We start from the raw sequence: 19286 nt of genomic DNA, 5'->3' as shown, positions 1-19286 counted from the left end.
TTTTTTTTACTTCACTTCAATTAATTTACTAATGTATCTCAGTTTTGAACATGTATATACATTTCCATAGACAATTTTGATTTCTGAAAATCAATTTCTAATTTTGCTCCATATATAGCTCAGCTAATGCAGCAGTACCTGTAAAAAAACAATGTGTTTAATTTCTAAATCTGATTTATTTCAAGTGCTGTAAAAACAATCTTATTAAGCCTGTAAAATCTAACATATATTTGTGGTACTTTCAGGTTCTTCTCTGGCGTCTCATGAGGGTGTAGATTGACTGGAGGGATGGAGTGTGAGGGGGAGGTGGAGGTGTTCTTCAGGCAGGACTGGAGGAGAGTTCTGCTGGACTCCTGGAGTGAGTCTGAGGCCTCTGTGGTCTGCAGACAGCTGGGCTGTGGTTCTGTACTCAACACCTCCAGCTCCTCTTCATCCAGTCCTGAACACAGCTACATGTGTGTGACGGGTTTCAACTGCTCTGGGAGTGAAGCTCATCTGAGGAACTGCAGCAGCTCACAAGCAGTTAACTGCAGCTCCACGGAACAGCTCTACATCACCTGCTCTGGTACATTTAATTCAAATTATTTGGAGTTGTAGTGAATAATGCCTGTTGTTAGGGGGAAATTGTTTTATTTTGTTTTATTGTAAGGGTTATTATAATTATTATGAATCTGAAATGAACCAATCATCATGTGACTACGGGTGAACTAAGAAATCATACTTTGAACTGGTTTCTCTTAATTTTAGGCTACAGCTCCATCAGGCTGGTTGGTTCTGGGGGAGACTGTGCAGGAAGGCTGGAGGTTTTCCACAGTGGATCATGGGGGACAGTGAGTGATGAATTGTGGGATATTGAGGATGCGCAGGTGGTCTGCAGACAGCTGCAGTGTGGAGTCGCCCTCAGTGCTCCAGTACCAGTACCAGCCCGGTTTGGATCTGGAACTGGACCCATTTGGCTGAATGAGGTGGAGTGTGAGGGGAACGAGGCGTCTCTGTGGAACTGCAGATATCAGCTGTGTGGAGAGGATGAATGTGGACACAAGGATGATGTAGGAGTCGTCTGCTCAGGTACAGTGTGCTGATTGCTGGTGTTCTTACATTGAACACTTCACCTGTCAGACCTCTAAATTTTCTCTTCAGTGCTGAAAGTGAGACTTAGTTAAACTGTTAAAATAAGACTTGTTAAACCAATCTAAAGTTGTTGCCATGTGGGTCAGCCAGACCTCTTCCTGTACCTTTTTTTTTTCTTGTTTTTTTGAATGTGTCAGAATGTATCTAAAGGGCAAACTAAATTGTTTCAAATTGATCTGTATTTTGGTGTCTTTTTTAGGTATTATGATAAAAGTGCAGTTTACTACAAAGTCAGCAGTAGAGTGCAGTAACACATTCTCTTCTAACTTTACTACAGACTAAGACTTAATTTATTCTTATTTTTGCGCCAATTTCCAAAGCTTTCTTTAAAACAAATATATTCAGGGTTTTTATTTTTGTTTTTTTTTTTGTTTTTTTTTTACAATATACACTTTTTTGGGATCCTTTTCTGTTTAAAGGCCCTGGCACTGCTAACTTTTGTACCATTTGAGCACACTGGATTTTGTACCATTTCAGGTTATTAACTGGGCTGGAGAGCTTAAATGGCAAAAAATGGGGGTGTTCTAAAACTTTTAACTATTAGTGTAGATTCATTAAGTTTGTTTTAGACTACATGAAAACTCCAGGGTCTAACATAAAGCATTTTCTCTCATCAGAGTATAAAGAGATCAGACTGACTGAGGGCTGTGAGGGGAATCTGGAGGTGTTCTATAATGGAACCTGGGGGGAATGTGTGTAACAATGGGATGGATGTAGAAACAATGGGTCTCATCTGTCGGGAGCTGAACTGTGGAAGATTTAAGACTGAGAGAGCTACCAAAGCACGAGTGGAATCAGCTCCTAACTGGCTGGATGATGTAAAATGTAGGAAACATGACTCTACTCTGTTTCACTGTCCATCTTCATCCTGGAGTCAGAACAATTGTGATAGAAGCAGTGAGGTGACTCACATTACCTGCTCCGGTATGTTGTTTTTCTTTGTAGTAGATGAGCATGAGTAAAACAGTTTTTCATGGAAAGTTGTGTTGAAAGAAAGTGTTGTGGTGACCGGATCACCCTCACTTTTCCTCATCCTCTTTCCCTGTGTAAGTGTATACAACCTGAGTAAATATAAAATAATTTTTAAATAATCATTTTATTTATTAAGGGAAAAAAAATATCCAAACACCCCCTAAAAAATAAAATGTGATTAATTACACTTTTTGGATAGATGAGTATTCAATTTCACTTAACTCAACCAGGCCTGATTACTGCCAGACCTGTAGAATCAAGAAATACTTTAAATTCCTTTATTCCTGATCATTTAAAATGAGCTTTTTTTATGTTTACTCGGGTTATCTTTGTCTGATGTTAAAGTTTTTTTTAATAATCAGAAAAATATCAGTATATCTGTAGGGGGCAAATACTTCTTCATGGCAATGTATGTGTGCAGGATTGCTTGAGATTTTTTGGGACTACAAGCTACACCTTGCTGTGCTTTTTACACTCATCTGGTCATGCTGGGAACACATTTTAATAAAAAGTGTAAAGTGTATCAGAAAAAATTACATTTGTGAGTGAAATAATAAGATATATTACATTGAATTACATTACATTTGGCAGATGCTTTTGTCCAAAGTGACTTACAATAATGGTGTACATTTACTAATAGGAGCCTGTTCTGTCCGAAAATTGCACTGAAAAATTGTTTTTGTCATTGCTGGAATAGTTCGGTGGGGTTAGAGAAAAAGTGCAGGCTGGTGCAGCTTGAAGTTTCCTGTGCGCCCTGTTAGAATGCCTGGTGTTATTTGAAAATCAGCACAACCAGACTGACTTTTAATTCTGTGCGTTGGTGTGAAATGAGGGGGTTTGCCGCCAGTGTTGGGAAGGTTACTTTTAAAATGTAATCCCTTACAGATTACTGATTACATCACTCAAAATGTAATTTGTAACGTAATCAGTTACATTACTTCAAGTGAGTAACGTAATCTGATTACTTTGGATTACTTACAATATTGTCATTTTTTAAGCCTGAATGAATGTAGCAACCACATATTGCATATTATCCTTTTATTTTTCTTTCCAGTTAACAAATAGATAAACAAATAAAACAGCCTTTTCAATCACCCTATAAAAATACTTATGAAACCATTTCATCAAACAATTTTATGAAACACTTCTATAAATTGATGATAAAACAATTTAAAACCAAACAATGTAACAACAACTCTAAGCTATCTACTTGCAGGTTTGCCACCAGTGTTAATTTTGACAACAAATATTGATTTAGTCTTAGTCATAGTTTTGTGACGAAAATAGCATTAAGTTTTAGTCACAATTTAGTAATTTAGTCGACTTAGTTTTAGTCGACTTAATGTCATAAGAATATAGTCTACTAAAATTACAGTAAATTTATTCGACAAAAATGTAAAGGGTGTAAATGTAAATGCTTTTTCATCAGTTTCCTTGAATTATTAACTATACACTTATACGAAATGAAACGTTTAATAACCACTTGAGTAATATTGTTAATGTTTGAATGTGAAATATATTTATATATGATTTAATGTATATTATTATTATTATTATTATAGGTGTGTGACTATATACACTACCGTTCAAAAGTTTGGGGTCACATTGAAACCTCCTTATTTTTGAAGGAAAAGCACTGTACTTTTCAATGAAGATAACTTTAAACTAGTCCTAACTTTAAACAAATACACTCTGTACATTGCTAATGTGGTAAATGACTATTCTAGCTGCAAATATCTGGTTTTGGTGCAATATCTACATAGGTGTATAGAGGCCCATTTCCAGCAACTATCACTCCAGTGTTCTAATGGTACAATGTGTTTGCTCATTGGCTCAGAAGGCTAATTGATGATTAGAAAACCCTTGTGCAATCATGTTCACACACCTGAAAACAGTCTAGCTCATTACAGAAGCTACAAAACTGACCTTCCTTTGAGCAGATTGAGTTTCTGGAGCATCACATTTGTGGGGTCAATTAAATGCTCAAAATGGCCAGAAAAAGAGAACTTTCATCTGAAACTCGACAGTTTATTCTTGTTCTTAGAAATGAAGGTTATTCCATGCGAGAAATTGCTAAGAAATTGAAGATTTCCTACAACGGTGTGTACTACTCCCTTCAGAGGACAGCACAAACAGGCTCTAACCAGAGTAGAAAAAGAAGTGGGAGGCCGCGATGCACAACTAAGCAAGAAGATAAGTACATTAGAGTCTCTAGTTTGAGAAACACACGCCTCACAAGTCCCCAACTGGCATCTTCATTAAATAGTACCCGCAAAACACCAGTGTCAACATCTACAGTGAAGAGGCGGCTGCGGGATTTTGGGCTTCAGGGCAGAGTGGCAAAGAAAAAGCCATATCTGAGACTGGCTAATAAAAGAAAAAGATTAAGATGGGCAAAAGAACACAGACATTGGACAGAGGAAGACTGGAAAAAAGTGTTGTGGACGGATGAATCCAAGTTTGAGGTGTTTGGATCACAAAGAAGAACGTTTGTGAGACGCAGAACAAATGAAAAGATGCTGGAAGAATGCCTGACGCCATCTGTTAAGCATGGTGGAGGTAATGTGATGTTCTGGGGTTGCTTTGGTGCTGGTAAGGTGGGAGATTTGTACAGGGTAAAAGGGATTCTGAATAAGGAAGGCTATCACTCCATTTTGCAACGTTGCCATACCCAGTGGACAGCGCCTGATCGGAGCCAATTTCATCCTACAACAGGACAATGACCCTAAACACACCTCCAAATTGTGCAAGAACTATTTACAGGAGAAGCAGGCAGCTGGTATTCTATTGGTAATGGAGTGGCCAGCGCAGTCACCAGATCTGAACCCCATTGAGCTGTTGTGGGAGCAGCTTGACCGTATGGTACGCCAGAAGTGCCCATCCAAACAATCCAACTTGTGGGAGCTGCTTCTAGAAGCGTGGGGTGCAATTTCTCCAGCTTACCTCAACAAATTAACAGCTAGAATGCCAAAGGTGTGCAATGCTGTAATTGCTGCAAATGGAGGATTCTTTGATGAAAGCAAAGTTTGATGTAAAAACAATGTTATTTTAAATACAAATCATTATTTCTAACCTTTTCAATGTCTTGACTCTATTTTCTATGCATTTCACAACGTATGGTGGTGAATAAGTGTGACTTTTCATGGAAAACACAAAATTGTTTGAGTGACCCCAAACTTTTGAACGGTAGTGTATATATTTTACATTTAGAAATTTTGCTCTAGAAATCAGGTCATAAAACATCTGAATAGTTAAATTATAGTTTAAACAGAGCTGTAGATGCAAAAACAGCTTTTAAATGATCTAGTTTTATCTCCAGCACTAACCCAGCACATCTACTGTAGCTACAGTCTATAAATGAGATCAGAAACTCACATTCACACACTGTCCTGTAGAGATGCTCTCAGGATGTACTGAGAGACTTCATGAGTTAAAGTGAGAAACTTATGAGAAAGTGCTGTAAGGAACTTTACACAGACTTTTGGGTTCATAGATTCACTTATTTTATTGTTTTATTTTGGATATATTATTGAGTTTCTTTCTGACCTGTTCCTGCTTTAACACTAGCTATATCTTTCCCACTGTGAGACTAAACTGATGATCTGATCTTAATGAGTGAGTTCTGTATCAGTTCTGTGTTTTAGTGCACTGCCGAGTTAAACACATCAGCTCATGAAATAACATCAGCATTAAAACGCTGATCTCTGCATGGAGATCTGTGTGACTCTGCTCTGCAGAAGCTGAAAGATTAGTGGTGTTTTTACCGGAGATGGAGTCGCTCCACACGGTTTACACGTTATCTTGTTTTTTGCGACGTCAAAGGAGAAATATATCGCCTCTCCCCTCTCTCTCTCTCCCTGCTGAACACTGTCGAGTTAACTTCCAGTCGAGCTCCGTAAGTATCGACAGATTAATTCCCAGGTTTGTAACTGAGCGCGCGGCGCTACTGCAGGAGAGGCGGGTACTGATTGGATGAGTACCCCGCTTGTCCCGCCTCTCCACCTTCGCTAAAGTAGCAGTGATTGGATCTCTTCCTAACTGGTCACTACCTTTCACAGAACTAAATCAGTTCTGATTGGATTTCGTCCCTGCCAAACATTTTCGTCTCGTTTTTATTCGTTGACCAAAATGTCAGTTAATTTCGTCTCGTCGTGTGTGCGGAGCCGCTGTCTGCCCCTCCTCCCTGTGTGTGTGTGTGTGTGTGTGTGCAGCGAGACGGGAGGAGGGGCAGACCGTTCCCTTTCATATCAGAGCGATTTCACCGCAAAATGTTATTTGCGTTTTGTCAGTGTTGGAAGAGCAAAAAAAGGAAAGTACCGCAATGTAATCCTTTAATTTTAGCAGAGTAACTGTAATCTGATTACCATTTATTGAAGCAGTAACTGTAACGGATTACAGTTACTTATAATTTGTAATCTGATTACGTAACGCCGTTACATGTAATCCGTTACTTCCCAACACTGTTTGCCGCTCAATTGAAACTCTCAATTGTTATTGCTGAGATCATTATTTTAGTAATGAGTTTAGTAGTATTGATTTGATTTTTGTAGTATTTATAGCATGTGTCTCCATTTCTAGGAGAGAAGAAACAGCTTGCATTTGAAAACCTTCAAAAATTCTTCTTATTTCCAAACCAGGGTCAGTGCTCAAGTACGAATATTTGACTACCACTCCATTCACTACTTGAATAAGTATACATATTAATCAGATTTGTTCGTGCCTACATTCTAACTTGTTTTGTCAAATAATTCTAAACTTCCCTTTTCATCAGTTGATCTTTGATTTGAGTGAAAACTGATTAAATAAAAACACTAATGCAGTTTGCTGTAGTTTTGTTATAAAAATGTAATATTATTCATGTGTCTGTTCATGTGTGATGTAGATTACATGCCTATTAGGTTGAGAGGAGGAGAGGAAATCTGTTCTGGGAGGTTGGAGGTGTATCATAATGCTGAGTGGGGGTCTATATGTGCTGATCTGTGGGACATCAGGGATGCTCAGGTGGTCTGCAGGCAGCTGGGTTGTGGGCCGGCGCTGAGTGCTAATAGAAGAGCTGTTGATGGTTCTGGTGGAGGAACTATCTGGATGAACAGAGTGAAGTGTAGAGGGAATGAGATTCACCTGTGGGACTGTCCTCATTCCCTGAAGATCCACACTGACTGCTCCCACAGTGCTGGAGTCACTTGTGGAGGTCAGAGGAACAGACACAACTGAATATATTTGCCTCCTAACTGTTACAGAAACTTTACACATGCTTGAGAAAAATACTTACATCACATTGTTATTTTATGCTCACTCACTAGGCTTCCTGTATCATACTTTGCCTTTAAATAATAAAAGAGGACAGATGGGACATTTTGTCTTGCAAGGTCAGGGACCACTTTTCTTCATTGTAAACAGGCTTGATAGCAACTTCGGTAACTATTGTTGATCATAATGTTGGTCACACACATTTGGTTTCCATCATTTAATAATTGTAATGTTTTTGGGAAGGATAGAAAGTAATAATAGTGAGAGTCTGTATGTGCTTTGCACCAGTCTGTCTAGATCATTCTGTGTTTATAGACATTTCATATGTCATCTTCCATAATATTCAACACAAAATTATTCACATCCAATAAAAGGACTGTGTTCATGTATAAATTGTCTATACATTTTGTATATTTGTTTTTTAGATTCTCAACCACAGACAAGAAGAATCATACTTCCACAAACTCCTCCACCAGCTGTTCCCTCCATCTATCCAGTGTCTCTCCTGGTTCTGGGATATGTGCTCTTCCTGGCCTTAGTGCTTCTGGTTGTGCTGTTTTATCAGAACAGAGTGCTCAGGAGAGGTAGGGGGATTCAGAGATCATCTACAATCCACTTTCTGTACTTCCTCTAATCATCATTAGTACTTCAATCTGTCATCAGTCTTCTCTTCTACTGAACTGACTCCATGTTTCTCTCTGTCTCTCTCACAGTGATCTCTAAGAGGAGGAAGACTTCAGCTGAGCCTGCCTATGAGGAGATTGACACCAGGCTCATCCCTAAAAGAATTACTGTCTCAACTGAAAGTAAGAGTAAAATGTTTTTTTTTCTCTCAAAGCAGAAATGTCTGGTCTTTACAGAAATAATGTAGCAGTTAATCAAATACTTGTCAGATAACTCTCTTTTCATATTGTTATATTTTAGTGTTTAAATATTTAGTGTTTTTTTTGTAGATTTTCTTCCTTTGTTAATAAATTACACCAATTTATCTATCTTTTCTTCCCACTGAATAATGTTCTGAATAATGTATCTTCTCATTCAATAAAATGTATTTATAAAAGCTATTGGATAAAAAAACTTTTAACAATAATTTTAGTTTTCTTTGCTTTTTATTGTTCTATGTATTGCTCTTTTATTGCAACTTTAATATTCACTATCATAGGGCACTACCAGTATTTTCAGTTTCCAGTAGAGGGCAATGTTAGACTTTTAGACCCTGTGGATGTTTAGTTTCTGTAACAGTAATGCAAGATGATTGACAGGGATTATTTTTTTTTTTGTGCATGGAGTTTCTGTAGGTTCACATGTGCTGTAGGTACCAAATGTGTAGCACCTCAAACTATCAAAATATGTTACTGTGCCTGTTTACTTTTTTGAGACCAGAAAGTTATTTCTGTGGCGAGAGGTCATGAGATCTTGGGGAAAAGGGAAAAGAAAGAAGAAAAAAAGGAAGAAATAGGGAGACACTTAAATCAGGCCCTCAAACCCACATACATTTTTGTAACAAATAAATAGAAAACACAGACACAAGCAATAACAATGAAAAAAAAAACACTTATTTAGAAAGCAATTTACAAAGCTTTGATCTGCTCTCCCTCTCCTCTCCTCCTCTTTACATCCTGGACGCCTCCTTCTGCTGATCTTCCTCTTTCGGGTGGGGATGGAGACGGTGGAGTGGCAAGTGCTGCTGCTTGAGCTCCAGGACACTGAAGATGCTGGGTCTTCGGGGACTGGGCCTGAATTTACAGAAGAGAAAGATCTGTAGATTTACTTTCACATAGTTACTGTAGTCCTGTAATAGTTTATCCAAATAAGAAGATCTACAGTTCTCCATAGTTCATACATTTGTCTCATTAACATACACTGCTTTTAGCTTGTATGGGATCCTGGGCAAACCCCTGATTCAGCACTTCTCTCATACCATTTTATACACTGCCTGTATTTGTAATTAATGTACTAAACTAGAAATGTCAAAAAAGTAACCAAATAAATAACTTTACTGCAGGATACACACTATAATGATGAAATAATAGAATTAGTAAAATAACTTTTTTTTTTAAACAAGCAAGCCTGGATGAAAATGTTCAGAACAGAGAATTAAGAATGACAAGTATTTAAAATTAAGTAGAGATACAGTCCAGCATTCATTCTGACAGGTGACTTTAATTTAGTTTTAGTCTTTTGTTTGTCACACTTTAGTCATTTAGTCAACAAAACATTTTAGCCTAGTCTAGTCAAATAAAAAGTATGTATTACATTTATGGTTTTACTGTTTTAGATGTGTATTATTTATTGCTAATATTTATTAAAACACCAGCTTTTAAGTTTTGTTTCGTTTAAATTAAGCACAATCTATTTAAAACAAGGTGTATGTATGGACATATTGACAATTTAAAGAACAACTCCCAGGTTCAGATGATGCAAAAATGAAAGACAACCAAAACTGAGATAAAATGGCAATACTGCTAATTGACATTCTTAAAACTACATTTCATTTTAACAGTTTCTCAACTAGAATCTCTCCTTTACTCACAGCTAAATTGGTGTACTCTCATTATATATATGTATATGATATATATGTGTGTGTGTGTGTGTGTGTGTGTGTATATAATAAAATAGCATTTTAAAATCTAAGAACTTGCTGACAAATATGATTCATCTTTATTCTGAAGTGCTCAGAATAGCAGAGGACTGACAGCTTAGGTACCATACTAATGCATACATAACTACATAGGTAGTTAGTTATCTATATTGTAATAAGTTGTTCACAGTCATTACATTGCAAAAAACTAAATCTTAGCAAGTGAAATTATCTAAATTTAAGGCAATAAATCTTATTTTCTTCTCTGATAAGACTTTTTGTCTTACTAAGCATGGTGTAAGTGTTAGATTATTTTGCTTATTTTAGGGATAATTACCTTAATCATTCTTACTTAGAATTTGTACCTTATTTTAAGTAATTTGAACTCAAAATAAGCACAATTAAGCAGCAATCAAGTTATTCTGATTCTTGTGTCCATAAACAGTGACTTTTTTTGCTTGATTTAGGTGTTACTTCACTCATTTTGAGACTTTGCCATTGCTTTTTTGTAAGAAATCTTACTAAGAAAATTTTGCTTACCCGATTGGCAGATTTGTTTTGCTTAATACATATATTTGTCTTAATTTGCATATATTTTATGTCTAGTTTTTTTTTTTTGCAGTGTAGTGTAAACTGCACTGTGAAGTTTTAAATTAAGGGATGAAATTAGTCCCCCTGTGTTAAAAAAAAAAGCTTCTTTTACCCGGTGAAAATAGTCACACTTCCATTACATTATGCTAACATTACTTTGTTTTAAAGCAACTGACCTATAAAGATAGTGAGCCAAATTTAGGTCGAGCCAAGTTTATGAAACTACACACTTTTACTGCAGTACAGATTTACACTCTCTACTAAATAATCCATCTCAAAAGCAGAAAAAACGTACTTTATACTGGGAGGCTATATCGTTAAATATAGGGAGTATAGGGAATGTTTTCTTCTGATTTTGAGCTGGACTTTTTAGCAGGGTCAACATTACTGGCTTTCAGGAGCCTAATCTTTAAATTCTTAACAATTAGCTATATTGTAGCGAAGCTGCTTTTATATTCCGTTCACTGTGAATTCACTGTTCTGTTCTGTGCTGGGCTTGTGATTGGGGTAGGGGGAGGGGCAGAGCAGGAAAGCGCGTGTGTGTGTGTGAAGGGAGAGAGAGAGAGAGAGAGAAGAGCTGCCCGTGAGTGTGTGCTGAGAGTGAGAGCTAGAGTTAACCAGTTAGCACTAGCCTTTTGTTATTTTTCGTAGTGATGGGCATAACAGCTCTTTTAGATGAACTGAACCATTAGAATAAGTTCACTAAAAAGATGGGAGACGGAAAGGTCTCCCGTTTTTTTTACAAGTGTTGTAAAAATATATATAAATAACAAATATTGAAATATGTAACTAAATGTTGGGTTTATTATACGATATCGTATAAGGTCTCCCGGGGTTTTAAATATATTTAAAACCCCTTCAGTCCAGTAACAGGTGTGTTTATTTGTTTTTTAAAGTCACTGGTTAGCACTGGTTGATCTCAGTTCATAATATTGCAGCAAATATCCAGCACAACAAACCCAGCTTTAAACCCAAACCATCGCTGTATAAACAGAGACAGAGGAGAAGTTTTCTTTCAGAAACAGCGAGGGTTACCTGCGTGTTTACTAATCCGTTACTCGTTCGTGCTGGCGTTAAGATCATTTGCACGTTAGGTGGATTTACAGGCCTAACGTGTATTTTATCTTATTAATCTTTAGTGATAGCAGGTAAAATCTTGGCAATGAAAGCTATATGAGTCTCGTGGCTCGAGTTTATGGGGCGTTTGGGGACAGTAGAACCAAAACAGCTTAGCTATGTAACGTTAAGTTAGTTTGCTAACTTACGGAGCTACTTCATGACGCAGATTAGACCATTCATCATTAAATTATCATACAGTGCAAATAACAAATGCTGTGTTCAGATGATGTGGTAAACTATTCATCTACATGTTGTTCTTTCTTAGCTATTCATGTGATTTTCTCTATCATTAACAGGGTGGTGAGCTTCCTGAGGGCTTTGAGGATAGTTATCCTGGTGCGTGTCTTTCGTCTGGCCTCTCAGAAGAAAGATCTGGAGAAGGTCACAAGAAAGGTGAGGATCTAAATGGGTGCTGGCCATCATTCTTTTATTTTAATTAAATTATATCAATTATTCATATAGATTCTAATGAAATGTTAAACTTAATTACAGTTTGATTATTTCATCATGATTCAGAGAGAATTAAATAAAAAAAATAAACATTTTGATGTATTTAGAAATAGGTTGGAAAATTATTAAAATCCATCAAAACCTTTTAAAATACACCCAAGTTACTGTTTGTATGCTGATTTGTGGCATTTGTGAATCTTGCAGGTATCTGAGAACAAAAGGCGGTAACAAAAAGGATGGATTTGATTTGGATCTCACCTATGTCACAGGTTGGGATGCTTTACCTAATTATGTAATCTTATTTGAATCTAGATTTTCTGCTTATGGTTTGGGATACAATAGTTAATAATGTTTGTTGCCATGTCTTTTCCCTCACCTGGAAAGCAGGCACTCTACAGAAATCCCATAAAAGTAAGCTTAACAATTAAGAAAATAAAATAAAACTGAAAAGTCTGTAGAAGGCAATTATTTTAGCTGAATTATTGATTTAAACAGATTTTTATGTAACAATGTTACAATTTGCTGTATTTAGGAAGCTGCCATATTTCTGGACACAAAGCATCCCGATCATTACAGAGTTTACAATCTCTGCAGTAAGTTAGATCATATAATATTATATTATATTGCTGGAGACACTCAATAAATGAGTGGTGCTGAGCATAGCTTTGGTCTTGTTTCAGGTCAAAAAGGCTACGATCCACTGTTCTTCCATTACAGAGTGCAACGAGTGATGATTGACGACCATAACGTACCGTCATTAGAGTAAGTAATGAGCAGCACTTTACTCAAATGCTTCTTCTGCCGTTAACGTTGTGTTCCATTTAGCTTTTATGTTGGATGTTGGAGCTGGGAATAACTTCACACCTGAGTCGACAACGTTCTGTTAAAATAACTGTACAAAATATGTCGAAAAAATGTCTTACCCTATTAGTGAAACTTGCACCTGTACATAACTAGCTATTATTGAGGTGTATATGAAGCACTGTGGAACAGGGTCATGAAAAACCTGGAAAAGTCAAGGAACTTGAAAATAGTCATTTTCAGGCCTGGATAAGTTTTGGAAAAAAACAAAAAAAAAAACAAAGTCAAAGTCAAATTTACTCTTTGTGATCTTTGTGTTTCTGTTTATCGACTCTGTTTATCGACTCCGTTTATCGACTCTGTTTATCGACTGAGAAAAGCTATTTAAAAAATAATTTGATAACTTGATTGGAGTTTCAGATGGAATATAACTGTAAATTCACAGAGAAAAATCTAGGTGTTTAGGCTGTAATTAAGCTCTTGCTCTCTTCCACTCTTTGGGAAGCATATTGGTTATATATGCAAGTAAATTACCAGTAATGGTGACAAGAAGGCAACATTTAAACAGATGCATTTAAAAGCTGTTAAAAAATAAAGAATCTACACAATATAGACACAACCTAAACATATTCCCTGACAGCCAGATATATGCCAAATTAGTTTATTTAAAAATTGATTCTGTTCAAAGTTTTAAACAGAAGATTCTATATCATGTTTGATGAAAGTGTGAAATACTGTTTACAGGTTAAACATTAGAAATGTTTATCAGTGTTTGAAATGGGCCTGAGCTGATTAATACATCAGTGCAGAGTGAAGTAATTTAGCCCTACATTATGGAGCGCTCAGAATTTGACACATTTTATTATTGAAGATTGTGTCTTAGCATTGCTTAAATAAATGTTTTTTTTTAATTATTTAAATATATTTAATGTAAATATAGGCCTACTATAATCAGTTTTGATATACATTCTTGTCTACTCTGATGTTTTAAACACCCTATGGTCATTAAAATGTGCTGCGAAAGCATAGAAAAGGCACAGAAAATAATTTAAATTTATAGGTTAACACTATTTGTAATCTACATGTGTATACATATTTTACCCTTGTTTTCTTTTTTTCCAGAGGGAATTATAAAATAAGCTAAAGACTTTCATGTTTACTACAACTTATTTATTAATCATGTACCAGTGTTTTATAGCAAATGTAACCAAAAAATGTCCCACATTATATGTCCCAGGTTATAATTTTTTGCATTGTCAGCGATACCAGACGCACATTCACACACACAATGGAAACATGAACAGCTAGACGTGCTAATGAAACGTAAAATACTACTGCTTTTACTACTGTTGATGTTTGGTGCAGCCATCTTGCGTTCTGAACTTGTGGGTTTATTCCAGTTGAAATGTTCTACTTAGAACTTGGAAATTTCCAGTTCTGAATTCATACTTCACATTAGAGCTCGACCCAACCTGCCCCATACACTGTCATTTTGAGCCAAAGCCCGAATTAAACCTGACCTTTTTTTGAGTAAGTAGAGCATTAAAACTGAGCTTTTAAAAAACATTTTCGTTCTGTTTAGAATGAGTGAAGAATGAATAAGACCTATTATTTAAGAAAAATATTATTAATTATTAGGAACAGATCTCCAAAAGATTATAACATGAACAATGCAAACAATGATCCAAAGGCCTAAACATTAGGCTACAACAATGTCTGAATGACTTTCCTCTAATCTAGTATAATATAACATGGTTTAAGAAAAGAAAATAAATTCTTTTATAATTTTATTTATATTTTTTTCCCATTTTCTCCCCAATTTACACAGCCAACCCACTCGTTAGGACTCCCCCTATCACTAGTAATGCCCCAACACACCAGGAGGATGAAGACTAGCGCACTCTTTCTCCGATACATGTGAAGTCAGCCACCGCTTTTTTTCGAGCTGCTGCTGATGCAGCATTGCCAAGCAGCCAGCACATTTGGAGGAAAGCGCAGCGGCAGGTGAAGTGCGTAATATGGACAGTGTGCAGTTTGCACTTGTGCAACTTTTTTTTAAAAACAGTTTGATTTGTTTCTGCTATATTTTGATTCATAGCTTTATATAAAATGAAAATAACTTATAACTATATTATTTTCTTTAGCCCGAGGAACCTGAGGAAAGTGGTGGGAAATCTCGAGCCAGGTCAGACCTTGGGTTGGGTTTGGGCAGAGAACCTAAGCTCTTATTCACATATTGAACTTTGTGTTATTGTGTTCTCAGTGACATGTTGAACTACACTGCCAGTTTGAGGGAATATCATTGCCATCCACTGCAAAGGAGGCAAAGGTGATGCTGACGTTTTCACTGATTTAAAGACATCATCAATGTTTTCTATATGTATTTGATTTGATTTTTAGGTTAACCCATCACCATAGTTGTTCAGCTGAATGTCTAAAGCCATATCCAAACTGGATTCACTTATTCATTTTAGCTGAGGAGGTTTTTTTTTCACGGGTACGATGGTGTGTACATGGTTGATTGACAGCGTTTAGTTTGAGAGTGCGCAGGTACTGTATTTCTCCTGAGGTGAGGTGAATGTGTATGTATATATTCAGTGTGTCAGAACTGCTCCTTTAGTTTCTGCTGTGCTCAGTTGAAGACTGAGACCAAGTAGTTAAACATACAGCTCTGGGGAAAAAAATGGTTTTCATGCATCTTGGCATGTTCTCCTCCACCAGTCTTACACACTGCTTTTGGATAAGTTTATGCCATTCCTGGTGCAAAAATTCAAGCAGTTCAGTTTGGTTTGATGGCTTGAGATTATCCATCTTCCTCTTGATTATATTCCAGAGGTTTTCAATGAGATTTTTAAGTGGTTTCTTTTTTTCCCAGAGCTGTATGTCTGCACTCTCCTACAAAAGTATTGAAACACTGAGGCCAATTGATTTTTTTTTTCTTCTGCTCTAGTGAAAACATTTTGGTGTAACAAAAATATAATTTAAAGATGAATATTGAAGACAAATTGGTAAGTTCGGACAAAAGCTGAATTGTTGACCTTTTGTCTCCTATTCATCTTTTAATGTCAAACCCAATTTGTTTTCAGTCTAAAGCAGAAATAAAGAAATGAGACTGACTTATCAAGTACTTTTGGGGGGCAGTGTATGTTTAGGGGCTGTTTCCTGTGTAGTTCCAATTAAAATCTGCAGTCAGTCTGCTCCTTTCAGAGTGACTGCACTGTTATGTGTATTGGTTATGTAATTTAATGCTCCTGGGCATTGCTGTGTTTGTTGTGCAGGTGTGGGAAAGGGCAATGGCAGTGATCTGAAGGTGCGGATCATAGTGAAAAGAGAGCAGGTGTTCCAGTGTGTCTGTGCCACGCAGACGAACTGTAGGGTAAGCTAACTTTTAAAGGTTTTCTACAGTATAAAACTGTATTTACTTCCTCATAGTCAAATGACAAGAGTAGTTTCAGTACAAAAAAGTGAAAAACTGTGAACCTTAAACACAGTGGTTTCCTAATTAAAACCAGAGCTATATGGCATATCCAGAACAGACATGTGAAGTGGGCTAATCCCACAACCCCTAAATGATTTAGTAGTTTAGGGTGACTTCACACCTACTTTTTTTATTTGTCAAAATAAACTGTTCATATTTACGTGTAGTGCTGTTTGTTTGGACATGGATGAGTACAGTAATCACAACTGCAATGAGACTGCTGAGAACTGTTGGTCTGAACTCTGAATTGGTTGGTTTGTGATGAGAACATGATCTGACCTTGATCCAACCCATCTGTCAAGCATACTCAGTTTTAAGATGTGGAGTCAGTCAAATGAACACATGCCACCTCTGCTGTTGTTCCATGTTAAACTGCACAGAAATCTGTTTACTTTCTTGCTCCCAGCCAAGACAGCTCTGACCAAAGAACCAAAGAGATTACAAAGATTGTTGTGACTCATTTTGGTGAGCTTGAATTTTATCCTCTGTTAAAACAACAAACCATGAGGGAAATGCTCCAAGAGAATCAATTAATTACCTGACTTGGACCGGAGCAAACAAACTATAGTGTGAAAAAACAGCCTTACATACACTATTAAAAGATTTTGTACATACATACACTAGTGAAAGCGTTTGTGAATCGGTATCATCTTAACCCCAAATCATATTTTAAATATGTACTAAAGAACAACTTTTAAATATTCAATAAGCTCATAATATTGAACCTTTAAAGACAGTAGCAGCCCACTAAAACATAAATCACATTGTAATTGTTGGGAAAGGTCTTTCAGATGTTTGTCTTATGTTCCTTTGTGTTTATTTTACTGTTCGCTCATATACTGTGTTCTCATATTTTACCAGCTGTTCCCAGATACTGAAAACAATGCCGTGGTGATCAGCTTTCAGGAAGGGCCAGTGGTTTGTGGTGATGTTAAGGTCATGTTTGAATCCAGGGCTGTAAGTTCCCAATCTATTGTAACGTAAGAATGATTTTATGGACATCGTTTTTTTCCAGTTGTTTTCCATACCTTTTATGATACACTCACATTTCAGTGCTTGGTTTGACTCTGTTTTTTTTTTTTTTTTCCTAATGTTTTCTTAAGCCTTCACATCAGTGTATCAGCACTGGCATTCAGAGCCCCTTATTCACCATCGTACTCCATTGGACATTTCAGGGACAACAGCCTTTTTTGCCCAATTATAAACACTCTTCTTGTAAAAGTTATCCAGACATAGGTAAAAAAAAAAAAAAAAAAAAAAAAAACCAACAGTTGAACTACAAAGTATTGAAAGACTAGGATACTAAAAGCCAGTAATGTTAGCCCTGCTTTATTTGTCTCACTATCTTTATATATCAGTTGCTTTAAACATTATAATGTTAAGCATAATTTTATTTATAAATTTAAATAGAACAAAACATAAATGTTGTTTTAATAAACGTTAGCAATAAATAATCTCAAAATAACACATCTAAAATACAGCAGACTAATAGTTTAAACCATTAAACCCAGCCTTTCATTGAGCTGAGAGAAAATTAAGTGTGCTGTTCAATTTCCAACGTTAAGAAATGGGTTAGACAAGCTATACTAATGTTCTCATATTTTACCAGCTGTTCCTAGATACTGAAAACAATGCCGTGGTGATCAGCTTTCAGGAAGGGCCAGTGGTTTGTGGTGATGTTAAGGTCATGTTTGAATCCAGGGCTGTAAGTTCCCAATCTATTGTAACGTAAGAATGATTTTATGGACATCGTTTTTTCCCAGTTGTTTGGCAAAATGTTTTTTCTCTATTGTTCTCTATGCCCAGGGTCTTCCAAAGGGGTATGAGGACTATCCTTTCTATTTCTGGTTCAACACTTCATTTGTAGAGAACAACAGGTGAGGTTTTTGCTGTCCATTGTCCTCAGAAGCAGACACTGGCTTTGTTTACCTACCAGACCACTCTGGTTTTAGATTTTATATATAAAAATGCCAGGCCACTTAATTCATTAATTAGAATATTTTGATATTTTGTCCCCTCTCAGTTTAGTAAACATTACTGCTTTCAATGTAAAAGGATCTATAATGCTTTGGTCCCAAAACAGGCTCTATCTGTCAAGGGAGGAACTGGACAACCCACGTAAGTCCAAAACCTGGGACATCTACAAGGAGGACTTTGGTGTGACCGTGTCTTTCAGTGACCCTGCACTTATGTAGCAGACGACACTTGCTTGTGTATCTCAACTAAAACCCTTAAGCCCTGCACAAGGTCTAAATCTTTGCTCTAATGTAGGTTTTCACACACTTATAAAAGGTGAGTGATGTTTAGGGATTGGATTCGGGCATATAGTGCCCCTAAAGCTATAGCTATAGCTATATAACCTCAACTTTATGTCCATCCCCCATCTTCACTGTAAGAGCTTTTTACTGAGCCGTGCATACATCACAATATTATGCATTTGTTTGTCAAATGTTTTTTTGTCTTTAAATGAAGACAAATGTTTGTGTCAGTTTAGCATATTATGCTTCCAAAATGTAAATCTTACTCTTTAAGCTTGAGTGTACATCAAATAAAGCAATCGAGGCTGCCACTGTGAAATGGTCAATGGTTATGTGTGCAGAAACATTTTTTTGTAGTACACATGTATTGAAATAAATACTAATGTCTCTGTAACACTTGTCTGTCTCTTTTTTGAATTAACAACTGATCTGGGTTGCTGAATTTCTGCAATTGTTTTTAAGGATAGATCTGAGTGACTTGTTTTTTTAGAAGTAAAAAGTCTGGTCTTACAGGTGGGCATGCAACTCTAAACTCTTTAGAATCAGCAGTTTTAGAGGTGACCTTTTTCAGAAGCACTGTCAGTGCCATTCTCATATAAAAGGCTTAAAATCAAATCTCAAATGTGCAGCTTTTATAATAGTAAATAAAATAATG

The 19286-nt window shown here is 36.4% G+C and overlaps 1 long non-coding RNA gene and 1 pseudogene across 5 annotated transcripts; both read left to right on the top strand.

Annotated features, from left to right (window-relative positions):
* The first annotated feature begins 9 nt into the window (after positions 1–9).
* On the top strand, positions 10–12030 carry LOC111189789 (antigen WC1.1-like; annotated as a pseudogene).
* A 266-nt stretch (positions 12031–12296) lies between these two features.
* On the top strand, positions 12297–19025 carry LOC125804736 (uncharacterized). Of its 5 annotated transcripts, none has more exons than XR_007440902.1 (11): positions 12297–12363; positions 12482–12505; positions 12627–12687; positions 12775–12856; positions 14724–14899; positions 15040–15080; positions 15159–15224; positions 16174–16271; positions 17235–17330; positions 18180–18250; positions 18457–19025. It is a non-coding gene; the product is annotated as an uncharacterized LOC125804736 (long non-coding RNA). The 5 variants fall into 5 exon arrangements; XR_007440901.1 differs by having other exon boundaries at positions 14724–14904; XR_007440899.1 differs by having other exon boundaries at positions 15040–15224.
* The last annotated feature ends 261 nt before the right edge of the window (positions 19026–19286 follow it).

Source organism: Astyanax mexicanus, chromosome 1 (genome assembly GCF_023375975.1).
Source record: "Astyanax mexicanus isolate ESR-SI-001 chromosome 1, AstMex3_surface, whole genome shotgun sequence".
NCBI lineage: Eukaryota > Metazoa > Chordata > Actinopteri > Characiformes > Acestrorhamphidae > Astyanax > Astyanax mexicanus.
This window is presented reverse-complemented; position numbering and strand designations above follow the sequence as displayed.